The sequence below is a fragment of the Microcaecilia unicolor genome, chromosome 5 (assembly GCF_901765095.1).
Source record: "Microcaecilia unicolor chromosome 5, aMicUni1.1, whole genome shotgun sequence".
NCBI lineage: Eukaryota > Metazoa > Chordata > Amphibia > Gymnophiona > Siphonopidae > Microcaecilia > Microcaecilia unicolor.
The window spans coordinates 259,325,237-259,352,749 of record NC_044035.1 but is presented as its reverse complement, the minus strand read 5'-3'; the positions used below and the strand labels follow the sequence as shown (position 1 = coordinate 259,352,749).

At 44.3% G+C, this 27,513-nt stretch overlaps 1 long non-coding RNA gene across 1 annotated transcript; it reads right to left on the bottom strand.

Moving 5' to 3' along the window:
- Nucleotides 1–791: 791 nt before the first annotated feature.
- On the bottom strand, nucleotides 792–27,448 carry LOC115471401. The gene is made up of 3 exons (XR_003942319.1): nucleotides 27,363–27,448; nucleotides 8,109–8,233; nucleotides 792–876 (listed from the first exon to the last, which is right to left on the bottom strand). It is a non-coding gene; the product is annotated as an uncharacterized LOC115471401 (long non-coding RNA).
- Nucleotides 27,449–27,513: the final 65 nt, after the last annotated feature.

Here is a 27,513-nt window from a genome sequence, read left to right as displayed (position 1 = left end):
AAACATCAGCATTTTGGTCTAGACCTGTTTTTATAACAAATAAGACACAAAAAGGTACCCTAAATGACCAGATGACTACTGGAGGGAATCAGGGATGACCCCTCTTACTCCCCCAGTGGTCACTAACCCCCTCCCACCCCCAAAAATGAGAATAAAAATAGTAGTCACCAGCCTCTATGACAGCCTCAGATTTTATAGCCAAGTCCATTAGAGCAGCATGCAGGTCCCTGGAGTAGTGTAGTGGTGGGTGCAGTGCACTGTAGACAGAAGGACCCAGGCCCATTCCTCCCCTACCTGTTACACTTGTGGTAGAAACTGTGAGCCTTCCAAAACTCACCAGAAACCCACTGTACCTTTATATAGGTGCCCCCCTTCACCCATAAGATCTATTGTACAATGGTGTACAGTGGTGTACAGTTGGAGGTAGTGGGTTTTGGAGGGCTCAGCAGAAAAGATAAGGGAGCAATGGTGAGATATGTACCTGGGAGCATTTATATTAAATCCATAGCAGTGCCCCCTAGGGTGCTCCATTGCACTCCTGGGATGTCTAGGGGGCCAGTCTGCTAAAAATGCTGACCCCTCCTACATCCCAATGGCTTGATTGTTGATGTTTTGCACTTGTACTATTTTTTTTTTTAATGTCCTGAAAAGATAAACACACAGAGTTCAAAACCTTGTTACAAATAGTATTTAATTTTAAAAAAGATAGACGTTTTGGTTTTTCGAAAATGGTTACATTAGATATTTGGATTTGGGACATCTAGCACAAACATCGAAAGTCCGACTTAGACGTCATATCAAAAATGCCACTCCATCTTTCCCAAGGTTGGAGGGGGGGAGGAAGAAGGAACCCTTTAGAGATCCAGTAAACAAATCCTGCAAAAAGCAAACACATTCCAGACATATAGAGAAAACAGGTCATAGTAATAGAAACTGAAATGCAAGACAGAGATGCATGATTTCCAAAGCTATCAACATTCACAATATACAGCCTTGTGATAATCAGTTTTAAAGTAATCTTAGAAGACCTCAGTCATCAGAGTCATGGGACACTATATAGTTTTAGCCGCCACTCCTCCAATCCTCATTGGTCTCCGTAATATGTACTGTATTATTTAAATTTTTGTTTGTTTTTAGTTTACTTCATTTTAACTAGCGGTATTCACCATAAGTTTTGTTACAATATTTTTTATACAGGGTTTTTATGCTATACAAGCACTTAACTTTGATCAGTCTGTTTTTTGGGGGGATCAGCTGTCCGACACGATCTCTTGTTTCGCCATTCTGGCTGTTTCAAGGATATCTCCCCTATAGAAAATGAAAACTTCCTTATATTTCAAACTATGAAAAGTGTACTTAGCTTTATATCAGATTGTGCCACCAACCATCTCGGTATCATAACATTCTCTTACCGATGTAAGATGGCGGCGGCATTTTTTCACAGCTGTTTTATATCCTACTGATAACATTTTCCACCAATCATAGCCCACCTTAAATCAGTGTCAGCCATTCAATTTCTGCATTCAATCCCAGAGGAGCCATCGTATTTAATGTATAGGTCCAGAATTGCTCTTTGTAATTCAATATCCTTTCTAAATTCCCTCCCTCCCACCCTTCTTGTACTGTGTCAATAATACACCATTTTATCTCATTCCATCCATGTTGCTTATCCACCCAATGGCTAACCAGAGGTGCTTGCAAATTCTCTGTAACGATACGAGATTTATGCTCGTTTAGTCTCATCTTGATAGATCTACTACTGCAACAATATAGTACAGTCGGCATGGGCATTCTATTAAATATACCACATTCCTGGATTTGCATGTATATAAACCTTTTGCTTGTATAGTGCATTTAGTTTTTAAATCTACCCATTCAGGTCCTATACTAGCTAGTGAGCACCATTGGCAGGAGCCACATATTTTCTGGCAATTTCTCATTGATCTTATCATTGGCATATTGCATTTTCGAGTCACCAGTCTTTCACCTATGGTTTTCCCCGTTTATAAGCTATAATTGAGTATTCATCAAAACCTGGGAATAGTTGCAGGATATGCCAGTGAGTTTTCAAGATTCTAACTAAATCATTCAAGATCGTGTTGGACAGCTGATTCCCTAAAAAAACAGTCTGATCAAAGTTAAGTGCTTGTATAGCATAAAAACCCTGTATAAAGAATATTAGAACAAAACTTATGGTGAATACCGCTAGTTAAAATGAACTAAACTAAAACTGAAAACAAACAAAAATTTAAATAATACATATTACGGAGACCAATGAGGACTGGAGGAGTGGCGGCTAAAACTATATAGTGTCCCATGACTCTGATGACTGAGGTCTTCTAAGATTACTTTAAAACTGATTATCACAAGGCTGTATATTGTGAATGTTGATAGTTTGGGTCTTGTGCGAATTAAAGAGACTTTATGTGAGTTCGTTTTCCAAAGCTGACATTACAATTAATAAATTCAGAAAAACAACCACTACTTTTTCACACTTTTTATATCTTTGATGTTTGATCATTGCTTTGGTCTTAGTGTCTCTTTTCTGCTTTTTTCGATTTTTCCTTAACACTTTTTCCAGTGTCTCTTGTCCTTTTCACATTTCTTCTGTTTCAATATCCACCATCCATCTTTCCTTTGCATTCCTATCTTTCCTATCCAACATCTCCCCTCTGTTTCCCTGTCCCCATCCTCTCCCCATGTTCAGCATCTGCTCTCAGTGCCCCTATCCTCCTCCTATATTCAGCATCTCTTCTGAATCCCTATCTTACCCTGTCCAGCACCCCTTCTATGTCCCTATTTCTCCAACTGTCTCCCTGTCCCTATGCTCCCTCCATGTAGAGCATTTCCTCATCCTGTCCCTCCCCATGTCCAACTTCTTCCTTTTATCATCCCTCTCTCCTGTACAACATTTCCCTTTTCTTGTCCCTCTTTCCTGTACCCCCACTCCTGACCCTCTCCCTCCTCCTGTGGTCTGGCATATCTCTCTCTTCCCTCCACCTTCCTTTGGCCAGCCTCTCTCTTTCTCTTTTTTCAAGGGTATTTCAAATTTGGCTATACCAGCCAATTAGCACCATTCTGAGCAGTTTAAAATATGCACTAATCAAGCCCAGCATCCTGGGACGATCCAAGATGGCGGCGTAACAGGACGCACAAAATAGCAGCTCTGGCCCCGAATTGGGAAAATATTATCTTTTATAACAGAATGCCGCATATCAAAAGAAAGGGGGTGACGCGGATAGCTCCCCCACCTACCTCGTCTCCCTCGACTCCTCAGACGGCGCTCGAGCACTATTTTCTGCCAGTCTCCCAAATAGTAGGAGATACGGATCCTATAGCGGGGCTCTCTGGGGAAGCGGAGACCCTACTAGGAGAAGAAATATCTCTGTCACCACCAGCAATTGTGAAACCTCCATGCCTGGCGTCTACAATGGAGCCCGAGGAACAGGGACGCCCTACCGGAAGTGTTGCGGGCGAAACTGTTAGTGAGGGGTGGGAAACGCTGGAACAGACGCCGAGAATAGAAGGAAGAGTAGCAGGGCCATCGAAGGAGGTAAATCTGGCAATGATATGGACAATTTTGAATAAAATGGACGTTACACTACAACGAACTTCAGGAGAAGTGAGTACTTTTGAAAACAAATTTCAAGAATTGAATTTAAAAGTTGACCAGCTAAAAACGGATATTGCTGAAAAAGTAACTGATTTCCAGAATAAAGTAGACTCTTTTCAAGAATTCAAAGTTGGTGTGGTCAAAGATAATATAGAAATACGAAGAAAATTGGAGCAAATTGAGAATTTCAATAGAAGATTAAATCTACGTCTATTAAACTTCCCCAAACTCTCTGGGATTAATCCTCATGATTTGTTTAAAAGATATTTGAATGAAGTTTTAAAAATTCCCCTGGAAGCGATGCTGCCAGTAAACAAGATTTATTATATTCCAAGTCCCAAGGGAGAGAAAGGGAAAAGACAAGATGGACTACAACCAAACTTAGATCTTGAGAACATCTCAGCAATATTAGAGAGTTCAGTGGACGAAAATGCAGAGAGGTCAACTTTGATAGTTTCCTTTATTTTTGAACAGGATTTGAATAATATCATGAGACTTTATTTTAAAAATTTACAAACTTGTTTTGGTGGTGTAAAAGTACAAATCTTCCCTGATGTCACAAAATCTACCCAACAGAGAAGGAAAGCTTTTTTAGCATTGAAAGCAAGAACTCTGGAGATAGGCGGGTTGTTGTTCCTCGCCTATCCGTGTAAATGTTTGGTTAGGTTGGGTCAGGTTAAATACACGTTTTATTCACCAGATAGTCTAAAATCATTCCTGGATTCTAAGCAATTGAAATAATTAAGCAAGGGAGTATTTACGCCACCTAATTTCTTTGTTTATTGTATATTGGAAACTTCCCTAACTCTGATCGCCCCATGATTTTTAAATGAGGTCTAAGAAAGTATAAAGAATGTGTTGTTAAGAAATGGAAGTATGTTATTATTTGCCTTTGGGCTATGTTGATATGAAGAATTATTAATCATTAAGTAACTTACTATTGCTGTATTTCAAACAAGTGAATTCTTGTTAAAAGTGAAAACTAATAAATATATTAATAAAAAAAAAAATGCACTAAAACAAGGAAAAGGAAAAGACATTACAATATCAAAAAGGATAGTAAGAAATAGTTGAGAATCATGTTGCAGAAATTCTGCATCCCCCCACCCCCAGCCTCAATAATCTGAACCTGGAACCCAGTGAAGCGAGGTTATATAACAAACGCATCCCTAAATATACATGTCTTAAGATCAGTCTTAAATTTGGTCAGTCTACTTTCTAGTCTTAGACAAGAGGGGAGTGCATTCCATAATGTAGGTGTAATAACTGAAAAGATCCGAGTTCATATTGTATCTAAGCAAATGTGCCTAAAGAAGGGATCAAATAATTTTGGTGAGCAGAATGAAGTGTTCTAGAAGGGGAATATGGGATAAGTAAGTGAGATAGATATAGAGGTCTATCTGAGTAATGTACCTTATGTACCAAAGGGTTTTAAATGTTATTCTGTGTCGCATTGATAGCCAATGTCCTCCTTGTAGCAAAGGAATGACCTGATCAAATTTCCTGGACACTGTAAGAAGTTTTATAGCCATGTTTTGGACGATTTGTAGTCTGCGGAAATCAGAACCTCTAAGGCCATTCAGAAGGGAATTACAATAATCCAGTTGACTTGTTACAAGAAAATGAATGATGACTCTGAGGGCATTTTTATCAAATAAATTTCTTACTGAATAGATCATACACAACTTGAAAAAACAGTTTTGGACAATTTGTAAAATATATGAATGAAAACTCAAAGATGGCTCTCTTCTCCCTCCCTCTTGCTTGGGATTTCTGTCTTCTCTTTGCTTCCACACACCCCCAATGGTTCAGCATCTCTCTCAGTGGTGTAGCCAAGGGTGGGCCCAGGCCCACCCACTTTGTGCTCAGGTCCACCCAGTAGCAGCACACTTATGATGTGGCTGGCAGGGATCCCCAAGCCCCACCAGCCAAAAACTCCCAACAACTGTTCCTCCTACATACCTTGTAAATAGCAGATCTTCACCTGCAGCAAGCAGCAACTGATACATACTGTTCGCACCACCCCCACAGCCTTCCCTCTGATGTATTCCTGCCTATGCAGAAACAGGAAGTTGCATCAGAGGGAAGGCTGTGGGGCCAACATGAGCAGTATTAGTTGCTGCTTGCTACTGGTGAAAATCTGCTATTTAAAAGGTATGTGGGGGAGGGGGATGTTTGAGAGACCATATGGCATGCAGAGGAGAGAGGGAGAGATCAAAGCACTTGTGGGACAGGGTGGAATTCTTCTGCCCATCCATCTTGGGCCCAGGCCCACCCAAAATTGGGTGTCTGGTTCTACCTCTCTTCCCCCACCTCTTTGCTTCCACTCTCTGCTTCCACACACCCCCAATGGTTCAGCATCTCTCTACCTCTCCTCCCCCACCTCTTTGCTTCCACTCTCTGCTTCCACACACCCCCAATGGTCCAGCATCTCTCTACCTTTCTTCCTCCATCTCTTTGCTTGAGGTCTCTCCCTCTCTTCTTCTGCTTTCATCCTCCCTCCAATCCAATATTTCTCTACCTGTCATCCCCCTCATCTTTGCTTGGGGTCTCTCTCGCTCTCTCTCTTTCTGCTTCCATCCCCCTAATCCAACATCTCTCCCTTCCCCTTTGTTCTGAGTCTCACCCTCTCTTTCTGTTTCCCCATATCTTCCCCCAGGTTCAGCATCTCTCTTTCTCTATTCCCCCTCCCTTTTGCTCCAGATCGCTCTCTCTTCCCTCTGCATCCCTCCAAGGTCCAGCATCTCCACCCCTCTCCTTTGCTCCAGGTCTCTCTCTCTCTCTCTCTCTCTCTCTTCCCTCTGCTTCCCTCCTCCCCCCCCCCCCCCCCCCCCCCACTGCCCCAGGCTAAGCATCTCTCCCCCACTGCCAGGGCCTTTTCGCTGCTCTGTCCCATCCACAGAAGTTGCTTCAGAAAGGAAATCATGGTAGAGGAAAGGCCTTGGCGAGCTGGCCGGGAGCAGGCTATTTTCTATGTTGTGTTTGCTAGTAATCTTCAGCATATTTGGAGGACTCTAGGACGGCAGGGGCTAGAAAGATGGAAGACTGTGGAGGAGAGGGGGCAGAAGCAGAGAAAGGAAAGGGATGCCAGACTTGCAGGGAAAATGATTCAACAGCAGGTTGCTCCTACCTTTGGACATCCCTGGGCTTTTTGCCAGGCTTGCTCAATGGTAGCTATTCCCCTGTATAGTATCTAGCTCAACTGGAGTCACAAAATTATGAGCTCTGGCTTGTGAGACATCAACAAGTTAGCAGGTATGGACTGCTGTAAGGTTAGTGCTCATGGTGTCATCTTTGATCCCTGGACATTCTTTTACAAAATTACCCTTTTCTCCATGATTAAATCAGGGTGGAGGTTCCAGATCCCGGGGCACTATATGGCTGGAAGTTGTCCCTTCTCCACAGTTGACTGCAGACCATCCTCTGGCCATTTACTTTTTCAGTTGTGTTGGTCCCAGTCTCTGGTTTCTGTTTTCCTCATCTTGCCAGGATTTCCTGTCCATTTGTCAATTTTTTCTCCTTTTCCTTTCAGCTTTCATCAATTTATTTTCTGCCTCTCTCAAGATTTAATTCTTTCTTACTATCCAGTCCTCAATTTCCCTCTTTTTACTGTGTCTACCTACAGCTTGCCACCTCTTTCACTCACCCTGGCTCTCCTATTTCACTTCCTCTTATTCTCCAGTCTTTCACTAACTCTATCCTCTCCCCCCCCCCCCCCCCCCCCCCCCCCCACAATTCAGCATCTTCCCTCTCTTTTCCCTCTTCCATCCAACGTCTGCCCCCTCTCCTTTCCATGATGCTTGTATATTGTTTTGCTACTGCTGTTGGTTAGGAAAAGCAGCAGTAGCAACAGATGGTGGCAGTGGGAGATAAAGCAGGGTCTCTGTGCACTGGCTGTGTGGTGAACCAAGATGGCTGCACAGCCTCTTACTAGATGGTGCTGGGCTGCGCATCATCCTTGCCATTCAGTTGTCCACCCTAACTCTAGTTTTCCCTTCCTGTTGTAATGAAAAAACCCAATGAACTTTCTTCTGGTTGGAAGATTCCTCTCCAGAACTGTTGTCTGTAAGCATCTAGGGTGCAACCTGTCCACTACAGAATAGTGGCCTTGCTTCAGCATAGATAGTTCTCTCTGGTTTGGCCTCCTGGAAGGTGACTTGGCTACTGCCTGTCAACAGGTTGCCCAGTTATGTATTTCAGGTTGCCTCCAAACCACTCTGCCTGGTGAGGGGTCCTCTTTGAGTTCACCAGAATATAGTCTGGATCCTCCCCAGAGGGATTGATTGAGCTGAAGTAGCTTGTATGACCTGGATCACATTCGGTAGCTCCTGCTGCCCCTCTGTCAGGAACTGGAGACACAGCTTCACTACTGCTAGAATTGTCTAATTTGCCCAAACTAATGTCCCCTGTTCTGCTTCTACAAACTGTGTTTACTAAAATAAAAATTGCCTGTCCCTCTTTAGGGCTAAGCCCTTTAGCCTGTAAACAGAATTACCTTATAATGAAGCCCAGAGCCTTCCAAGGCAACAAGAGGTTCATAGTCTTTTCAGGTGGAAAGACCACATTCCACTTCTGCCACCAAATTTAGTAGTGTGAGTGTGAGTGATCAAGGATCTGGGCCTGTGAAGAAAAATAAAACCAGCTGAGTACAAGTGCAAAACAAACAAAAAAAAATTATAACAGCACAAAACCAATGAACGGCTTACCTTGCAGGCTTAACAAGATCAAAACAAAGTCCTTTACATTTTCAAACTGCAACAATTATTCCTGGAGCCTTACTTCCTCCAATCTGGGCCTCCTCTCCTCAGTACAGGCTAGGGTTTTAAACTCTTTACTTGGGCCTGGCCAGGTTCTCCAGTTCTGCTTCCCTTAAGGTGGGCCAGACGAGGACTGGAAATATCTCCTATAAACCCTTTGGTATGGAATCAACATTCAAACCTCACAGTCAGAGGTTTTTTTTTGTTTTGTTTTAATGCTGACTGGAAGTTTAAATATTATATTATGCAAATACAGTGGTACAGTCTGTATAGTGAGCTGTGCTGTATATACATGAAAACTGACTCTATCGATAATGGCAATAACCTTTTTGCTGTCTTAATGTAAACTGCATAGCTATAAGGATAGCGGCTGAATATTGCTGGCTATCCACAGAGTTAAGTAGAATGCCTATGCTCTGTACTAGCACTATCCAGATAGTTCTGGGGTGGTCTGTAAGAATTTTTAGCAGCGCCATCTGCTGAAAATGAATGGATAGAGAGCTCTTATCCATATAGCGGAGGCTGTTCAATGGAATATTGGGCCTTATGATTTTAATCTCTGTGTTTATGGAGGATGGGAAGGATCACCATGGAGAGAGTCACTAAAGATGTCCTCATTGTTTAATACATTTGTAAAACTGTCTGTATATTTATTTATTTATTTGTTACATTTGTATCCCACATTTTTCCACCTATTTGCAGGCTCAATGTGGCTTACACAGGACCGTTATGGCGTTCGCCAGTTCCAGTATGAACAAATACAATGTGTTATTATGATAGAATAAGGTTCAAGTATGGTAGATACATTTGGGGAAATTTAGGGACGAAGTGAGAGGGTGGGGTGTGTCCATTGTGAACTTTGCTTTTGTTGTGTTGCATGTGTATAAGTGTTACACCAAAATATTTATCATAGATTAACAATCACACTGCTGTTTCATCACTTTCAACACTTTCTAAAGAGATTGTAACTTGTTATGACAGAGAACTGAGGACAAGTTCTGAGAAACAAGCAGCTGATTAAATAGAAATTTTATGATTACAGAAGCATGTGTGAAAGGTGGGGTAGCAGCAGTTCGTGGACACACACTGCCACCACCACCGGCTGCATAGGGTTTAAGTGTTCCCTCAGCTGGATCCTCACCTGCCACACCAGCGGAGCACTGATTTTGGGTGGGCCTGAGCCCAAAGTGGGTGGACCCCAGCTCAACCAGGCCCACCCATGGCTACGCCACTGAGGTGAAGATGGAAGAGCAGAGGGGTGAGGGTGGAAGTGGAGCTTGGGCCCTCAAACAAAAAGACGTTTCATTGCCCCTGATAAGAACTACTCTCATTATTGGACATCTTCCAATGTAGACAGTGTATCCAGAATAAAAAGTGCTAGTATAATCCTCCGCCACTACACTAAAAATAAAAAGGCATTCATATTTAATCCAGTGGCATAAGCCACTTTAAGGTGGGCCTGAGCCCAAAGAGGGTAGACCCAAATATTATTCTTCCCCCCTGCCCTCCTCATCCTTCTTGCACCCCCCAAACCAAAAGAAATACCTGAGTTGGCAGGGATTCGCAAGCCCCACAAGCCGAAAACCACCTCTTGGCAGAAGGAATGCTTACACCCTATGCAGCTGGCAGCAATGCCCCTGAGTCACTGACACGGCAGCCTCCACGCATGCTTCATCTTTCCCTGCAGTTGCCATTGCTTCTCCTATCCCCACTCTAGTATCTGTCCTTCTCTTCTTTCTCCCACCTTCAGCCCCAAGCTCCCTCCTCCCATCCGCAGCCTGTTTCTCTCACCTGTCCCTTTGCTAACCCCCACCCCATTTTCTCAGGTTCAGCATTAGATCCCTTCTCCTGCCCTATCCTCAGCCCCTGTTTTATCTCTGTGCTCCCTTCTCCCTACCTCAACATCAGACCCTTCTTCCAACCCTATCAGTCCCATCCTCCCATCCTATCATCTGTCAGCACAAGCCCCCTTTTGACATCCCCAGCCTCCCATCAGCTCCAAGCCCCTTTGTTCAACCTCAGCCCCTACATCTGATGCATTGTCCAGCCACCTTCTCCTGCCTGCCACTTTGTTAATCCCCAGGCCCTATATAGACCCATCTAATAGCCCAGCTGTATTCTCCCACCTGCTCTCCTTGCTCTGTAGAAGATTTAGAGGTGCTGGTGCTGGGAATTGGAAAGTGGGGAGGGCTGATGGCTACAAGGGGGCGGGTGGGAGAAGGGAGCTGGGGTTTAGAGATGGATAGCATGCTAGCTAGTAAGAAAAGTTAGCACAGGAACCTGAATGCTGCCCTAGGTAAAACACAGCTCCAGATGGCCTGTGTCACTATTACCAGTTTCTCTTCTGGAATTGATGAGCTGTTTTTCTAATATCACCAAAGAGGAAAACTGTGATCAAGTAGCAAAGAAAAGAAATGGCAACTCTGAATGCAAAGTAGGTGTGTCATTTAAGCTGGAGTTTCAGCGATAAAACGCCGTCACAATGACACATTCGTGCTGCTTACATGAAATTTTTCTGATTATATCTGCTTAGACTATTGAAAAAAATTGCAGCCACAGTTTTGCAGATTCAGTTACTGCAAAATATCCTGCATGAGACCGAAAGATACTGCAAATCACTATGTGAAGAATGATGAAGAAAAAGCAAATGTGCTAAACAAATACTTCTGTTCTGTTTTCATGGAAGAAAATCCTGGAGAAGGACCACGATTAACAGGCAAAAGTACATATGAGAATGGAGCGGATATAGCACCATCCACGGAAGAGAGTATTTATGAACAACTTGAAAATCTAAAGGTGGACAAAGCCATGGGACCGGAAGGGGTCCATCCCAGGATATTGAGGGAGCTCAGAGAAGTTCTGGCAGGTCCTCTTAAAGATTTGTTTAATAAATCCTTGGAGATGGGGAAGGTTCCGTGGGATTGGAGAAGAGCGGATGTGGTGACAGAGAAGAAGCTGGAAACTACAGACTGGTAAGCCTCACATCGGTTACTGGAAAAGCAATGGAAGCGATGCTGAAGGAAAGGATAATGAATTTCATGGAATCCAATAAGTTGCAAGGTCTGAGACAACATGGTTTTACCTAAGGTGAATCGTGCCAAACAAATCTCATTGAATTCTTTGACTGAGTGACCAGAGAATTGGATCGAGGACGTGCGATAGATGTAATCTTCTTAGATTTATGCAAAGCCTTTGAAATAGTTCCTCGTATGAGGCTCTTGAATAAACTTGACAGGCTGAAGATAGGACCTAAAGTGGTGAACTGGATTAGGAACTGGTTGATGGACAGACGCCAGAGGGTGGTGATTAATGGAATTCACTTGGAGGAGGGAAAGGTGAGTAGTGGAGTGCCTCAAGGATTGGTCCTGGGGCCAATTCTGCTCAATATATTTGTGAGTGACATTGCCGAAGGGGTAAAAGGTAAAGTTTGCTTTTTTGCAGATGATACCAAGATTTGTAACAGAGTGGACACCCCGGAGGCAGTGAAAAACATGAAAAAGGATCTGCAGAACCTAGAAGAATGGTCTAATGTTTGGCAATTAAAATTCAATGCAAAGAAGTGCAAAGTGATGCACTTAGGGAGTAGCAGTGGCATACCAAGGGAGGGGCGGTGGGGCGGTCCGCCCCGGGTGCACGCCGCTGGGGGGGGTGCCGCGCGCCTGTTGGTGAGTCCACTCTTTCCGTCCCTGTTGCTCCCTCTGCGTGGAACAGGTTACTTCCTGTTCCAGGGCAGAGGGAGCAGCAGGGAACGAGTGGACTCGGAGCCGACAGGCGCGCGGCACCCCCCCCCCCCAACAGCAGGTAAAAGTGCACCCGGGGGGGGAGGCACATCGGCGATCCTCCCCGGGTGTCAGCCAGCCTAGGAACGCCACTGGGGAGTACAAATCCACGGGTGAAGTATGTGTTAGGCAGTGAGAGTCTGATATGCACAGACAGGAAGAAGGATCTTGAGATGATAGTATCTGAGGATCTGAAGGCGACGAAACAGTGTGACAAGATGGTGGCCATAGCCAGAAGGATGCTGGGCTGTATAGAGAGAGGTGAAATCCAGCAGAAGGGAGGTGTTGATGCGCCTGGTCAAGTCGTTGGTGAGGCCCCACCTGGAGTACTGTGTTCAGTTTTGGAGGCCGTATCTTGCTAAGGATGTAAAACGACTTAAAGCAGTGCAAAGAAAAGCTACAAAAATGGTATGGGATTTGCGTTACAAGATGTACGAAGAGAGACTTGCTGACCTGAACATGTATGCCTTGGAGGAAAGGGTGGTGGATAGTTGGAATGCCCTCCCACGGGAGGTAGTAGAGATGAAAATGGTAACGGAATTCAAAATGTGTGGGATAAACACAAAGGAATCCTGTTCAGAAGGAATGGATCCACAGAAGCTTAGCGGAGATTGGGTGGCAACACCGGTAATTGGGATGCAAAGCTAGTGCTGGGCAGACTTCTATGGTCTGTGCCCTGAAAATGGCAAGGGCAAACCAAGGTCAGGTATACATTTAAAGTAGCACATACAATGAGTTAATCTTGTTGGGCAGACTGGATGGACTGTACAGGTCTTTTTCTGTCGTCATCTACTATGTTACCACGTTACTATGACAGAAGGCTTCTTTCAGAAACAGAAATAATTGGTTAATGGCAGCAGCTACCCCTGCACTTTGCTGATGTCATCAAAGAATCATTCTGAGCACTGTATCTTCCTTAACATTACTTTTCTTTTCCACATTAAGGGGTTAATTTTCAAAGCCACTTCCATGGGTAAAGCAGTGTTTTACCTGTTCAATTGCCAGTTTTCAAAGTTAACCACTTTCCGTCTGAATAAAAGCATGTATACAGTTATCTGCATTGGGTGGACATGTTGGTGGGGATTGCTCATGGATCTGGATTTCATCACTTGCCTTTCATGAATTTGATGTAGCAGACCTCTTAGATCAGTGGGGCTAAGGGACACCCCAGAGGCTACTATGTAAACTAATTAGTTAAGGTCTGTGGCCAAAACACATCAAATCTCCCCAAAACCTTCTTTCTCTAATGCACACAGACTATCAAAGGGTCCCCTTATGACAGGCTTAATTAACATGTATTGTATCTGAATGTACTCTTCCGCAATAGCAGTATATACCATACCAGGCAGTATATACCCTATTTTTTAAACGTGTATTATTGAATAGCATTACATAGGTACAGTGAAGTCAAAGGTATCAATGTAGGTGGAAAAAAGGGCTAGGAAAAATAATGAGGCAACTAGTCCATAAGAACAAAATAAAATAGTTGCAAAGAGTTTCAAAGGATTCATAACACTTGGTCTCCTCTGAGCATTGCTTTCTCCTTCCAGCTCATGCATTTTTCACACTTATTTGCAGACTGAACAGCTGTTAAACTCCATACTCCTCAATGATGTGCCAATTGTCACTTCTAGGCTGGTAAACAGCAACTGTCCTCTTTATCAGTTCTTCACCTTTAGGATCCAGCTCCTGGGCATAGGTTAAACCCTGTAGGTTACTCCTCTCGCTCTCCTTTGGGTAAGAAAAGAGCCCTTCTATATTTTAATCTCTCTCTCTTCTGGAGAGGATGGCTACTAAAATTGTCAGTGGTCTTCATCATAAAGCGTATGGGGACTTAAAGATCTCAATATCTCTACTTTGGAAGAAAGGCAGGAGAGGGGAGATATGATAGAGATATTTAAGTACTTAAGCAGCATAAATGCAAAGGAGGTAAGCCTCCCTTCGGTTATTGGAAAAGTAATGGAAGCGATGCTGAAGGAAAGGATTGTGAATTTCCTGGAAGACAATAAGTTGCACGATCCAAGACAACATGGTTTTACCAGAGGGAAATCGTGCCAAACGAATCTCATTGAATTCTTTGATTGGGTGACAGGAGAATTGAATCAGGGACGAGCTATAGACGTAATCTACTTAGATTTCCGCAAAGCTTTTGGCACGGTTCCCCACAGGAGGCTCTTAAATAAACTGGATGGGCTGAAGATAGGACCCGAAGTGGTGAACTGGATTAGGAACTGGTTGACAGACAGACGCCAGAGAGTGGTGGTTAATGGAATTCGCTTGGAGGAGGGAAAGGTGAGTAGTGAAGTGCCTCAAGGATCGGTGCTGGGGCCGATTCTGTTCAATATATTTGTGACATTGCCAAAGGGTTAGAAGGTAAAGTTTGCCTATTTGCAGATAATACTAAGATCTGTAACAGAGTGGACACCTGGGGGGAGTGGAAAACATGAAAAAAGATCTGAGGAAGCTAGAAGAATGGTCTAAGGTTTGGCAATTAAAATTCAATGCGAAGAAATGCAAAGTGATGCACTTAGGGAATAGAAATCCACGGGAGACGTATGTATTAGGTGGTGAGAGTCTGATAGCTACGGACGGGGAGAGGGATCTTGGGGTGATAGTATCTGAGGATTTGAAGGCGACAAAACAGTGTGACAAGGCGGTGGCCGTAGCTAGAAGGTTGTTAGGCTGTATAGAGAGAGGTGTGACCAGCAGAAGAAAGGGGGTGTTGATGCCTCAGTCGTTGGTGAGGCCCCACCTGGAGTATTGTGTTCAATTTTGGAGGCCGTATCTTGCTAAGGATGTAAAAAGAATTGAAGCGGTGCAAAGAAAAGCTACGAGAATGGTATGGGATTTGCGTTACAAGACGTATGAGGAGAGACTTGCTGACCTAAACATGTATACTCTGGAGGAAAGGAGAAACAGGGGTGATATAGTAACATAGTAGATGACGGCAGAAAAAGACCTGCACAGTCCATCCAGTCTGCCCAACAAAATAACTCATATTTGCTACTTTTTGTGTATACCCTACTTTGATTTGTACCTGTGCTCTTCAGGGCACAGACCGTACAAGTCTGTCCAGCACTATCCCCGCCTCCCAACCACCAGTCCCGCTTCCCACCACCGGCTCTGGCACAGACCGTATAAGTCTGCCCAGCACTATCCCCGCCTCCCAACCACTGATAGTTGGGAGGCGGGGATAGTACTGGGCAGACTTATACGGTCTGTGCTAGAGCTGGTGGTGGGAGGCAGGACTGGTGGTTGGGAGGTGGGGATAGTGCTGGGCAGACATATACTGTCTGTGCCAGAGCCAATGGTTGAGAGGCGGGGATAGTGCTGGGCAGACTTATACGGTCTGTGCCCTGAAGAGGACAGGTACAAATCAAGGTAGGGTATACACAAAAAGTAGCACATATGAGTTTATCTTGTTGGGCAGACTGGATGGACCATGCAGGTCTTTTTCTGCCGTCATCTACTATGTTACTATGTTAATTGAAGCTCTGGAATGAGGGGGCATAGGATGAAGGTGAAAGGGGATAGACTCAGAAGTAACCTGAGGAAATATTTCTTCACGGAAAGGGTGGTGAATTCATGGAATGGCCTCCCGGTGGAAGTGGTGGAGTCAAAAACAGTATCTGAATTTAAGAGAGCTTGGGACAAGTACATAGGATGTCTAAGAGTGATAGGGAGAATAGATAGATGGGCAGCCTGGATAGGCCGTATGGTCCGAGAACGAACTTACATTTAGGAGTGACCATTTACGCCACTAAAAACCTGGTGCAAATACCCACATCTAAATGTAGGCGCATTCCCTTTTTAACAACTTGTGTAAATTTTAGTAACGCCCCCCTCCCCCAACATTCCCCCACACCTCATATGGCTACATCCCCTTTTCAGCTGCACACATTAGAATTTACACGCGCCTCTTTTTAAAATATGCCTAAAAAGACGCGCTTGTAAATTCCAATTATTGCCAATTAGTGATCACTTCTTGTTATCGGCCAATTGTTATCACTGATTGGTTTGTAACTCAATTAAGTACCATGCCTAAATGGGGTATGCACCCAATTTAACGCGCACTATTCACCACGCCTTTTGTAGAAAGCGGAGGTTAATGTGTCATGCATGCGTAAATGCTAAGAAAATTAGCAATTTTGTATGTAAGCTCCCTAAGTGCGGTTCTATAAGGGTGCATGTATCTGCCTACATGTTTTCATGTTTCCCAGGCCAGCCAGGCTCTAATGTCTTTCAAGTCTCAGCCCTCACCAGCTCCACTCCTTGCAGTGTCTAATCCTTTCCACAATAAATACTGTCTGCCAACAGCAGCTGTACTCTATTAGTCTTTTCAGAGGTTCAGAATCAGATCTCCGCAATGATCAATCCCTTCACTTCTGTCTGGCATTCTGTGCCTTGGGGATAGCTCTGGATCAGACTGGCAACCTCTGTGCCTTTCCCTTCCCCCTTAGCTGCTACAGCAGGGAGCCAGAGTTTATGTGGGCTCCAGGGTGGGGTGACCCACCTCCTGTAGATCTACATGTTCCTACTCATGGGCCTCTTTGGGGGAGGAAAACAAGGCTCCTTTAACTCAGAGTTGTATTCTTTCTTCCAAAAGTTAAAGCTTTAATGCTATTGGGCTACTTTCCCAGAATATACCCCTCCCCCTATTCAGATCTGATTGTCCTCTTTGTAGAGCAGGGAGCCTGAGCCAGAATGTTCTTCCAGCAACTGCATAGGAAAGCACACTTTGGCAGACTGCTATACTGTACTTAAGATGAGTTACGTATTTGGGTACATGAGTTATTTTTCTTTCAAAGTGAAGTTACCATCTAAGTTGCAAGGCCATCCCAAAAATTGCTGCCCATCCATTGTCTCCCCTGTGATAACCATGGTGCAGCGGGCTGGGCAGGGTGCTAGAAGGCATGTTGCATAGGGTGTGATTGCAGCTCAGGATGCTCCTGCTAACTTGTACCTGAGGCAATGGAAGGAGAAACAACTTGAGTCTGTGAGAGAAGCAGGACCTGAACGCTGGTTTCCCTGTTCTCATCCTGCTGCTCTAAGCACTAACCTATTCCTCCACTCATAGGGGCCCTTGTAGTAAAGTATAGTAATTTTTACACTTAATGCAGTTTAACAGCAAATATTAATCTGTGGTAAGTGTGAAGGCTGTGCAGTAACTGTTGGGGGGCATGGATCCTCAGGAGCTTAGCCGAGATTGGGTGGCAAGAGCCGGCAGTGGGAGGCGGGGATAGTAGTGCTGGGCAGACTTATACGGTCTGTGCCAGAGACGGTGGTAGGAGGCGGGGCTGGTGGTTGGGAGGTGGGGATAGTGCTGGGTAGACTTATACGGTCTGTGCCCTGAAAAAGACAGGTACAAATCAAGTTAAGGTATACACAAAAAGTGGCACATATGAGTTATCTTGTTGGGCAGACTGGATGGACCGTCCAGGTCTTTTTCTGCCGTCATCTACTATGTTACTATGTCCTCTGTAGTTATTTTCCCTGAGGAGGTTATAAGTGCACCCACGTCAACTGCACAAGTGACAGTTTGTGGTAAGTACTGTGTATTACCCGTCCACATCCATTCTCTGCTCATAGGCCAAGTTCTCACCTGCTAACACAGCAAGCAGTTAATGTGTGAATTAACTTGTGCTGTCATGCCACTCTGATAACAGTTACTGTGCTTGTGTGATAACAGCACACATTAATTTGTCCATTAACTAGGCAATTCTATTAAGTGGGTACTAACAGATAGATGCTAATTATGCACCTACATGATCAGAATACTAGCATATATGTGCGCATATGCCAATAATCCAGCTATGTGCTGTTCTGTAACTTTGCATATATTTATTTATTTGGATTTACACACACTTTTTTTTTTTCAGTAGTAGCTCAAGGTGAATTGCAGTTAGGTACACTGGGTATTTCTCTGTCCCTTGAAGGTACAACAAAAGAGCACCAAGAGCCTTCAGAAATGGGACACAGTTCCTTTAATTGTAAAAGTCAAGTTTCAAAAATGGACCCGACATGGGCAGCGCGTACATCAGGGGTCAAATTTATTCTGACATGCAATGAAAATGGTGCACAGCAACCAAACTTCTTTCTTATAAAGTAAGAAAGACTTCCAATCACTTGATAAAGTGATTTAAAGTTAGATTTAAATGAACTCTGCTTGTATTCTGCCTCAATGATCATAGAACAGCGCTCTGATCATAGGGGCGGAATAGCGCCTTAACCCTACGCCAGCTCAGAGCTGGCAGGGTTAAGGCTCTGTTCTCACCCCTGCCTCCCCTCCCCCCCCCATCAGAGTGTCATGGACATATCGTGACTTGGCGACACCCTAGGACCAGGCTGGCTTGTGAGAGTGAGGAGGAGTCTGCAACTGTATCCACCAGCGCTCTGCCGATACACATTGAACCATCTTGGAGATTGGACGGGCTGGCATCTGTTTTGGATGATGTCAAACGCCGGACCCAATTTAACCCTGTAAATATTTGAAACAGACGCTCTAACGTCAGAGCCACCCCAGCCTTCGGTTTTTCAGTTAGCTGTGGGTCTTGAGACGTGTTGCTGCTTGTGTCAGTGTGGGTTCACCTTTAACCGTATGCTTGCTGCGTAATTCTTAGGCAGCGTGTTGCTGCTTGAGTCTGTGTGAGCTTGCTTTTTGACTTATGTTTGTGTGTGTTACCAGTGCAACGTGTGCTGCTTGTGTCAGTATGGGTCTGCCTTTAACCCTGTGCTTGCTGAGTAATTCTTAGGCAGCGTGTTGTTGGTTGTGTGAACTTGCTTTTTGACTCGTGTTTGTGTGTGGTACCAGCGCAACGTGTGCTGCTTGTGTTAGTGTGGGTTCGCCTTTAATCCTGTGATAGTCTGAGTAATTCTTAGGCAGTGTGTTGCTGCTTGAGTCTGTGTGAACTTGCCTTTTGCCTAGTGCTTGTGTGTGTTATCTGTGCAGCGTGTGCTGCTTGTGTGAACATGCGTTCAGTCTTTTGTTTGTGAGAGTTTCTAGCGCAGCGTGTGCTGCTTGTGTCTGTGTGGGTTTGCCTTTAACCCTGTGTTTACCGTGTATTCCTTTGCATTGTGTTGTTACTGCTTTTGTCTGAATGGGCTTGCCTTTAGTTTTGTGCTTTGTGAGTAAGCCTATGCAGCGTGTTGGTGCCTGGCTCTGTGTGGGCCTGCCTTTAGCCTTGTGCTTGCTTTTGCCCGCTTCCTGTACACTCTACTTCCTTTTCATGCTTTCTGTTTTGGTTCCAGTTCGGTCTTGTGGCCCATGTGACTGGACTCTGTTATGCATGGGTTCCAGTTCAGACTTGCAGTCGTATGAGTGTTTTGCCTATTCCTTCTGTGTCCTGCTTTTTGTTCCTATTGTGCATGCTGGGCCTTGCGGCCTTTTAGTTTCCTTTTGCTGGCATGAAGTCTGACATAGGCCTTGGCCTTTGTCCAGGGGCTCACTACCAATAATAACACAGAGTCAGTCAGCTCGGGCTGTCACTGTAAATCCGGACTGCCACTGTGTCCTGGGGAGGGGTCCATTGGACCCTCAGACCCCCTCCAAAAGCAAGGCCCTGGTGGCCTAGTGTCCCCCAAGCCCCCACAACCCCCTCCCCTGGGACAGCGACACAGAGGGATGGCGGTCCAGTGGACCTCCAGTCCCCAACCCCCCATACCAAAAAAACCCCATACCTGGTGGCCCAAGTGGGCTGCCAACCAAAGTCCGTAGGAATAAAATGGTCATCTTAGCAGTTAGCATACGCAAACTCCATTAGTACTCCTTAGTAAATGAACCTCTTAGTTTGAAATGTAGTAAATAGAATAGGTCAGGTTTTGAAATTTACACCTGCTGTTTTTATACTTTGCACAGTATGAGGGAACACACTACTGTTTTTTTTTTTTTTTTTGGTGTATTGTGTGCAAAGTCTGATTGCTTGTGAGTTCAGTTAAATTTTTGTCTACATATTTCTATTTTTTAGTCTGTAGTTACATATTCTATATTTGGTGAGGGTTTATCTGCATTCTGGGTGTGTGGAACAGACCAGGTATTCTTCCAGCATTTAGTGGCATTGAAGGGCAGGCACTTCTCTAACATGCTGTTCCTGCTGCTAGAACTTCTTCTGCTTCATCCAAAGCTCTTTGAACCCACAGCATGCTGCAGAAATCTGTGGAGCACCACCATGCAGGCCAAACAGCTGATCTGAGCTGTAAACCATATGGGCAAAAGAGGCACCATGGGCAGAAAGAGAGAATTAGAGAAGCATTGGGCCTGCCATGCTCCCAGCAGGGATTGGACAGCTATGGAGAGGGGGTGGAAATACTATACAGACATTGGTCCCCAGTTACCTGGGACCCTTTCTATGCCACTAACCTTACCCAGTTATTTGATATCTGCTTTTTTTACTAGGACTTCATTACTGCAGTGGCAGCTGGTGAGAAAGATCCAGCTGCTAATTCTACTCTGTGAGCCACCTTCCCTTCAGCTTTGTATCATGGCATAATTTGATCTTTTGAATATGTAGGAGACACAAAGGCAAGTACAGTGATATAAAAGGGCACAAATGCTGGGGGCAATTTAAGACAAGTTTGAACATTATGATCTTTATATTTTAGGGAATTCACTACCAGCCCTGTATCAAGGGTTACGCGAGTGGTGCAGCTGCACAGGGCACACATACAGAGGAGTGGGGGATTGAGTCCAACCCACTTGCTCTCGGATTCCACCTTCCCAGACAGTGTTGGGAGAACTTTACATACAGACGAGAAAGCAACCCCCTCCTATCTACAGGTTTAAACAACACCATTTCTGGCTACCAGTGCAAAACTTCACTGGCTACCATTACAATACAGGACTAAATTTATGTCTCATCTTCAAGGCCCTGAAAGGAAATGGCCCTGAGTAACTGAAAAACAGAATGATCCTCCACACACTGCCAAGGACACTAAGGTCCTCCCAAGAACTTTCACTAACCACATCCTCTCCAAAAGACATTACACGATATGATACCCGCAAGTGAGCCTTCTCCGGAGTAGCCCCCACACTCTGGAATGCACTGCCTGAAAGGCTCCGCTTAACACAAGACTATCTCTAGTTCAGGAAGCAGGTGAAAGCTTGGCTCTTCAACCAGGCCTTTAATGGAAGAAGTAACTAACTTGTTAGTCTCATTCACACCAGGGGCGTAGCCACGGGTGGGCCTGGATGGGCCCAGGCCCACCCACTTTCCCTCCAGGCCCGCCCGGGCGCCCATTCACATCCTTCTTCGCTCGCTGCTTCTCTCCAGGCTCCGCTTCGCTGCTTCTCTCCAGGCTCCGCTTCGCTGCATCGCTCTGCATTCTTCTTCTCGTCTGTCACACGGTGCTGCCATTCATGCAGGCGGCTGCTCTCCCTTGCCGCGTCTATCCGGTCTTAACAGGAAGTGCATCAGAGGACCGGATGGACACGGCGGGGGGGGGGGGGGAGCGCGGCTGCCTGTGTGAATGGCGGCGCTGCGTGCAGCGTGGCGGGCAAGAGGAAGAGTGCAGGGAGCGACGATCATGCGGTGAAGCGGAGCCTGGGGAGAGGTGCGCATAGCTACATTTGCTGCTCACTCAGCCAAGGTACCGGGCAGGCAGCGGAGCAGAGGGAGAAATCTTGTATAGTGGGAGGAGAGGGAGAAATGCTGCCTGGAGGGAGAGGGGGATAGGGACAAGAGATATGGGGTGGATGGAGAAGGAGAAATGTTGCATGGAGGGGGAGGGAGAACACAGGGAGAAATGTTGGACACAGGTGAAGAGGAGGGAGAGATGGTGCATGAGGGTGGAGAGAAGGAAGAGAGAGAGAGAGAGAGAGAGAGAGACAAAGGGGTAGAGGGGGGCAAGAAAGGGAGAAATCTTGTATATGGGGGTGGAGGGGAGGGAGAGATGGTGCACGGAGAAGAGAGGGAGAAATGTTGGGCATGACAGTGGTTGGGAAGAAGGGAGAGATGCTGCATGGGAAGGAGGGGGAAGACAGATATTGGATCTGGGGTACAAGGGTGGGGGAAAGAAGGATGTGGACAATGGGAGAGAGGGGGAGATGTAGGACATGGAGTTGGATGAGAGGCAGGGGAGATTCATAGGAGAGGGGAGAGGGGGAGATATTGGATCCAGGAGCAAATGAGAATGATGGAGAGATGCCAGACAATGGGAGTGAGAGAAGAGAGAGGGAGAAATGCTGGACCATGGGGAGGAGAGAAGGGACAGGGGTGGAGAGAAGAGAAGGGACAGGGAGCTAGAAGGGTGGATGGAGGAAGATGCTGTGAATGGTGGAACCATGTGGGAGATGCTGGAGGGGGGAGGAGGAAGAGGGTGGCAAGGAAATGGATGAGAGGATAGTGATTACAGAAGATAGAAATATAGTAATGGGGAGTAGATTAAAGATGAAAGGGAATGGCTGGAGAAGGAGTGAGTTGGGTAATGGGAGAGGTAGTGGGTGAGAGAAGAAGATGACGATCTGATAGGCAGCTGTAAAGTAAAAAGAAGGAGAAAGGCGAGAAAGAGAGTAAAATTTGAGTTGACAGAGAGGCAGAAAATAAAAAAAAAGAGGAAGCAGCTAAAAAGGAATGATCAGTATGTCAGAGGTAGATGTAGTGAGGGAATCGACAGTAGAGAGGAGAAAAGACAAATGCACAGCAGTCACTTGAAGGAGAATTAGTAGATGCCAGGAAATTAGAAGCAACATAATGGAAAAATAAAATGTCCAGACATCAAAGATAGAAAAAAGCATTTTATTTTGAATGTTTAAATGGAATATGTTAGCTTTGTGAAAAGTGCATAGCAAATGTCTTTGCATTGTGTTCAGTACAAAGGAAATGCATTTTTGTTTTTATTTCTTCAGGGATGTAGTACATGTTAAGTTTAACTTCTTGGGGTTCTCAATTCAATTTTTGTGTAAATATTTTTATTTCTAACTTATGATCCCTTGTTCTGTTTTTGGTGAGGGTCTATCAGTGTGAGAGTAATGGCAGGTACAGAAATCGGAAGGGAGGCAGGGAAGAGAGGGGATTGGAGAGAGTGCCCTCCTTTATTTTCTGACCTGGGCCAGAGCATGTCTAACACTGGCCCTTACCCTTGCTTTATAGCTGATGGGGCTCCCCAAGCATCCATCCTCCAAAGGCAGTCAGAGCTCCCTTCTACCAAGCTCTGCAGTTGGCGACAGCATCTCTGAGTTACTGACAACTAAGGATGCAAGGGGTGCCAGCTTTGGTCGCTTAGGGATGTTGCTGCTACCTGCCAAGCTTGGTAAAGGGAAGTTCTGGCCACTTTCAGAGGAAGTCTTCAACTGACAGAGTTTGAGGATCCTCATTAGCTAAAGTATTTATATTTTGAGGTGAAGGTAGGGCGAGGCAGAGAAACTTTTGTGCCACCCACTTTGGGCTCAGGCCCACCCAAAATTGGTTTTCTGGCTACACCACTGATTCACACACACAAGGAGTGACTGAGGCTGCATATACTGCAGCAGGACATGTTTATCCACTCCTACCCTAGCTAATATTTAACCATCGCTCTGACCTCATGTGCAACTTTCTTTAAATCAATCACCTTACTTTCTAACTCTTCCTACTTTCTTACCTATTTATATGTTACTTCTTTGCCCTACCCTTCTCTATCAATTATAATGCTCTATTACATATTGTGTTGACATTATAAGTAGTATACCATGCCATACTTTGTATTGTTATTTGAATATTTTTACTGCTGTAATTGCCTATTGCTCATGTTTGATCTATTCTTGAGTGAATTCCTTCAAAAAGGCGGTAAATAAATGCTAATAAAAAATAATGTAAATGGGTCCCGCAAAAGATTTGCTCAAGCGTCTTTTCTAAGAAGGAAGTCCTTGCCCTGAAAATTCTGAAAAAAGGGGATCCGATGTCCCAAAAGATCCTGCAGCTGGGTACCTTGGGAAAATAGATCTCTACAAAAGGAAATATCAACAGCCTCCAGTTGTTGGTGTAGGGAAGAAAAATAATGTGTAAACCAAGGCTGATAATTTTTCAGTAGACTATACGGGTTGGTGCTTCCCCCCACCCATGGAACCTGTCTGTCACTCGTTGCAAAGCATCCAAAGGGGCAAGAAACACTTGCCTTACACCATGCAACCCCCCCCCCCCCCCCCCAGTTCCTTCCTCCATCCCTCGTCCCTTTGTTTCAAAAATAGAATGTGGCTGTAGAACAACCTTTTCCAATGGAACCTACTAAACTGATGGGCGTTCAAAACAGAACTCCCTCAGGGCTCTTAAGACGGCAGCTTAATAATATCTCTTTAGATTTGGTACTCCCACACCTCCTTCTTCTCTAGGGTATTGGAGGAGTGTCCAACCCACCGTGTATCTCCGTTTTCCCCATACAAAAGATCTCAGCATAATATCCCACTGTTTGAATTGTTTTCCAGGTATTTTGAAGGGCAATTTTGTGACATCTAATTCAACTACTTCAGCTACATGGATACCTGAATGCGGAGTCCCACAGGGATCCCCCCTCTCACCGACCTTATTTGATACCCTTGGCGAAACTACTATCAAACCAAAACCTCAACCCATAAATATACACAGACGACGTAACAATCTACATCCCATTCAAACAAGATTTAAAGGAAATTTCCAATGACATCAACCAAAGCCTACATATCATGCACACTTGGGTGGGCGCATTTCAACTGAAACCCAATGCAGAAAAAACCCAGCGCCTAATACTCACCTCGCAACATAACATGAACAAATTCACCACCATTAACACACCAAAAATTGAATCTTCCAATCTCGGACACCCTAAAAATTCTTGGAGTTACCATTGACCGACACCTAACACTTGAGAATCACGCAAAAAGCACTACCCAAGAAGATGTTCCACTCAATGTGGAAATTAAAAAGAGTAAGACCTTTCTTCCCAAGGACCGTCTTCCGCAACCTGGTACAATCAATGGTACTCAGTCATCTAGATTACTGCAATGCACTCTACACTGGCTGCAAAGAGCAAATAATCAAGAAACTTCAGACAGCTTAGAATACTGCAGCTAGGCTCATATTCAGCAAATCAAAATATGAAAGTGCTAAACCCCTACGAGAAAAGCTACATTGGCTCCCACTCAAAAAACGCATCATGTTCAAAATATGTACCCTAGTTCACAAAATCATCCACGGAGACGCCCCAGGCTACATGTCAGACTTGATAGACCTACCATGCAGGAATGCCAAAAAATCATCCCACACATTCCTTAATCTTCACTTCCCCAACTGTAAAGGTCTAAAATACAAACTAACGCATGCATCAACCTTTTCCTACCTGAGCACACAATTCTGAAACACGCTGCCACGCAACTTAAAAATGCTCTATGAACTAACCATCTTCCGCAAAATACTGAAGACCCATCTCTTTAACAAGGCATACCACAAAGACCAACAAATATGAACTCCAATACAAATATCCAGAACTGCCTTACAATAGTTGCTTGTTAAACTATTAGTATGTTCTATCATTATCATGTTTGCTTGTTAAACGACTATTATGTTCTATCATTATCATGTTACCCAAGATCCTTCTATAATGCTAAATGTATATCTTCTTATATGCTTCCACTATTCATGATGTATTGTAAGCCACATTGAGCCTGCAAAGAGGTGGGAAAATGTGGGATACAAATGCAATAAATAAATAAATAAACAAAAATACAAATTTAGGCAGTGTCATCATCTTTATGGTTGCCACTTGGCCCACCAAGTCAGCCAAAGAGACCCCAGGATTCCAGGTCCTCCTGAACCTGCTTGGTAAGTCAGTCATAGTTCAGATGACATAAATCTGAACATTTATTGGAAATAGAGAGCTGCCCAAATCGCTCAAGCTCATCCAACAGATGAGGAAGAAAATGTTGAGGGTCCACCATAAAAATAAGAGTGCCATCCGCATATAACAGGATTTTATGCTGGTCCCCCTCAAACAGTTATGGGCACAATGGAGGATGACATTCTATATGAGCAGCAAAAGGTTCTATGACTATGGTGAACAACAGGGGTGACATAGGGCACCCCTGTCTGGTGCCTCTCTGAAGCAAAAGCTCCTCGGATCTAATACCATTCACTAAGATGGCACTTTTAGGCTAGGAATATAGCGAGCATACCCAAGTACCATAGTTGCCCCCTAACTGCTTCATCACAGCAAACAGGTAGGACCACTTCATCCTATCAAAAGATTTTTCAGTATCTATTGCCACACACATGGTCTTTTCCTTTGGCCTTTCTATATGTCCAATTAGATTAATGGCCCACCAAACATTATCACCCAACACAGCGTGTTATGTTTGCTGTTTACAGCTACAAGTGCAGTTTAAACCAGGGAGGTTCTAGCAAATGTTATCGTTTGAGGAGAGCACTTTGGATAATGTTCTAAATTGACTATGTAAGTGACAATAAGTTAAATGTGGAAAGTTATTATTAAGAAGTATGTGCAGAAGCTTTTCCATTTAAAAAGAAGACTGTGGAGAAGTTTTCTATTTAAACCTGTAAATAAAACATGTAAATAGTACAACAGTGTCCTACTTATTCATGATAAAAGGAATTTAGAGTTGAGTTTCTCTACCATGCTACTAACCCAGAAGGGATGTTTATCACAATATCCTTTTCTGAACGCACAGAAGTAGTGAAAATGCTTCACTAACTGGTATATTATTACACATCAAACACCCTTTCTCTATGCATGGCAAATTTATTGTACTGGACTATTTAAACAAATTAAACATTTAAGTCCAGAAAGGATAATTTAATTTAACATGTATAAGGAGGTGCTAGCAAGCTCACTGAGAATGGCTGTTTCAAAATGGAGCTTCTGAGAGGAACATTAAGTTTTGATAATTTCCTCTCAAACTGACATTTAAACCACCAATATGCCTGTGAGTAAAGCCTGCAAGTTAGAATTAATAACCTCTCACCACAGGGAGTCAAAAGTTTGAAGACTGAGCATCTTTTCCCTTAAAAGAAACAGTGCACAAAGAAGGGGAAGAATCCCTGCAAGTACTGTTGTAAGAATTTTTTCAAATGAAACATTTGCTAAAAGAAAATGTGATGCACATGTGGAGCTCAGAGAAGCGCTGTATGATGTCAGGAGAATAAAATCAAAACTTCTATCCTGACTCTAGAGTGCAGCTTTGAAGGCCTGATCTGCATGAATTCTTTGTGGGTTGATGGTATTGCAGAAGTAGAAAGTAGGAATATTCCTTACATTTCTGGAATTCTCTCTGCTCGCATTGCTAGAGATACACTTCAAATGCAGAGATACCAAGTTACCCAGTTCCAGGCTGGAGATTTTGGACCTAATTTTGAACTTACATTCTAAAGCAGTGTGGGATTTGTAGTGCCTGACCCTGCCCATT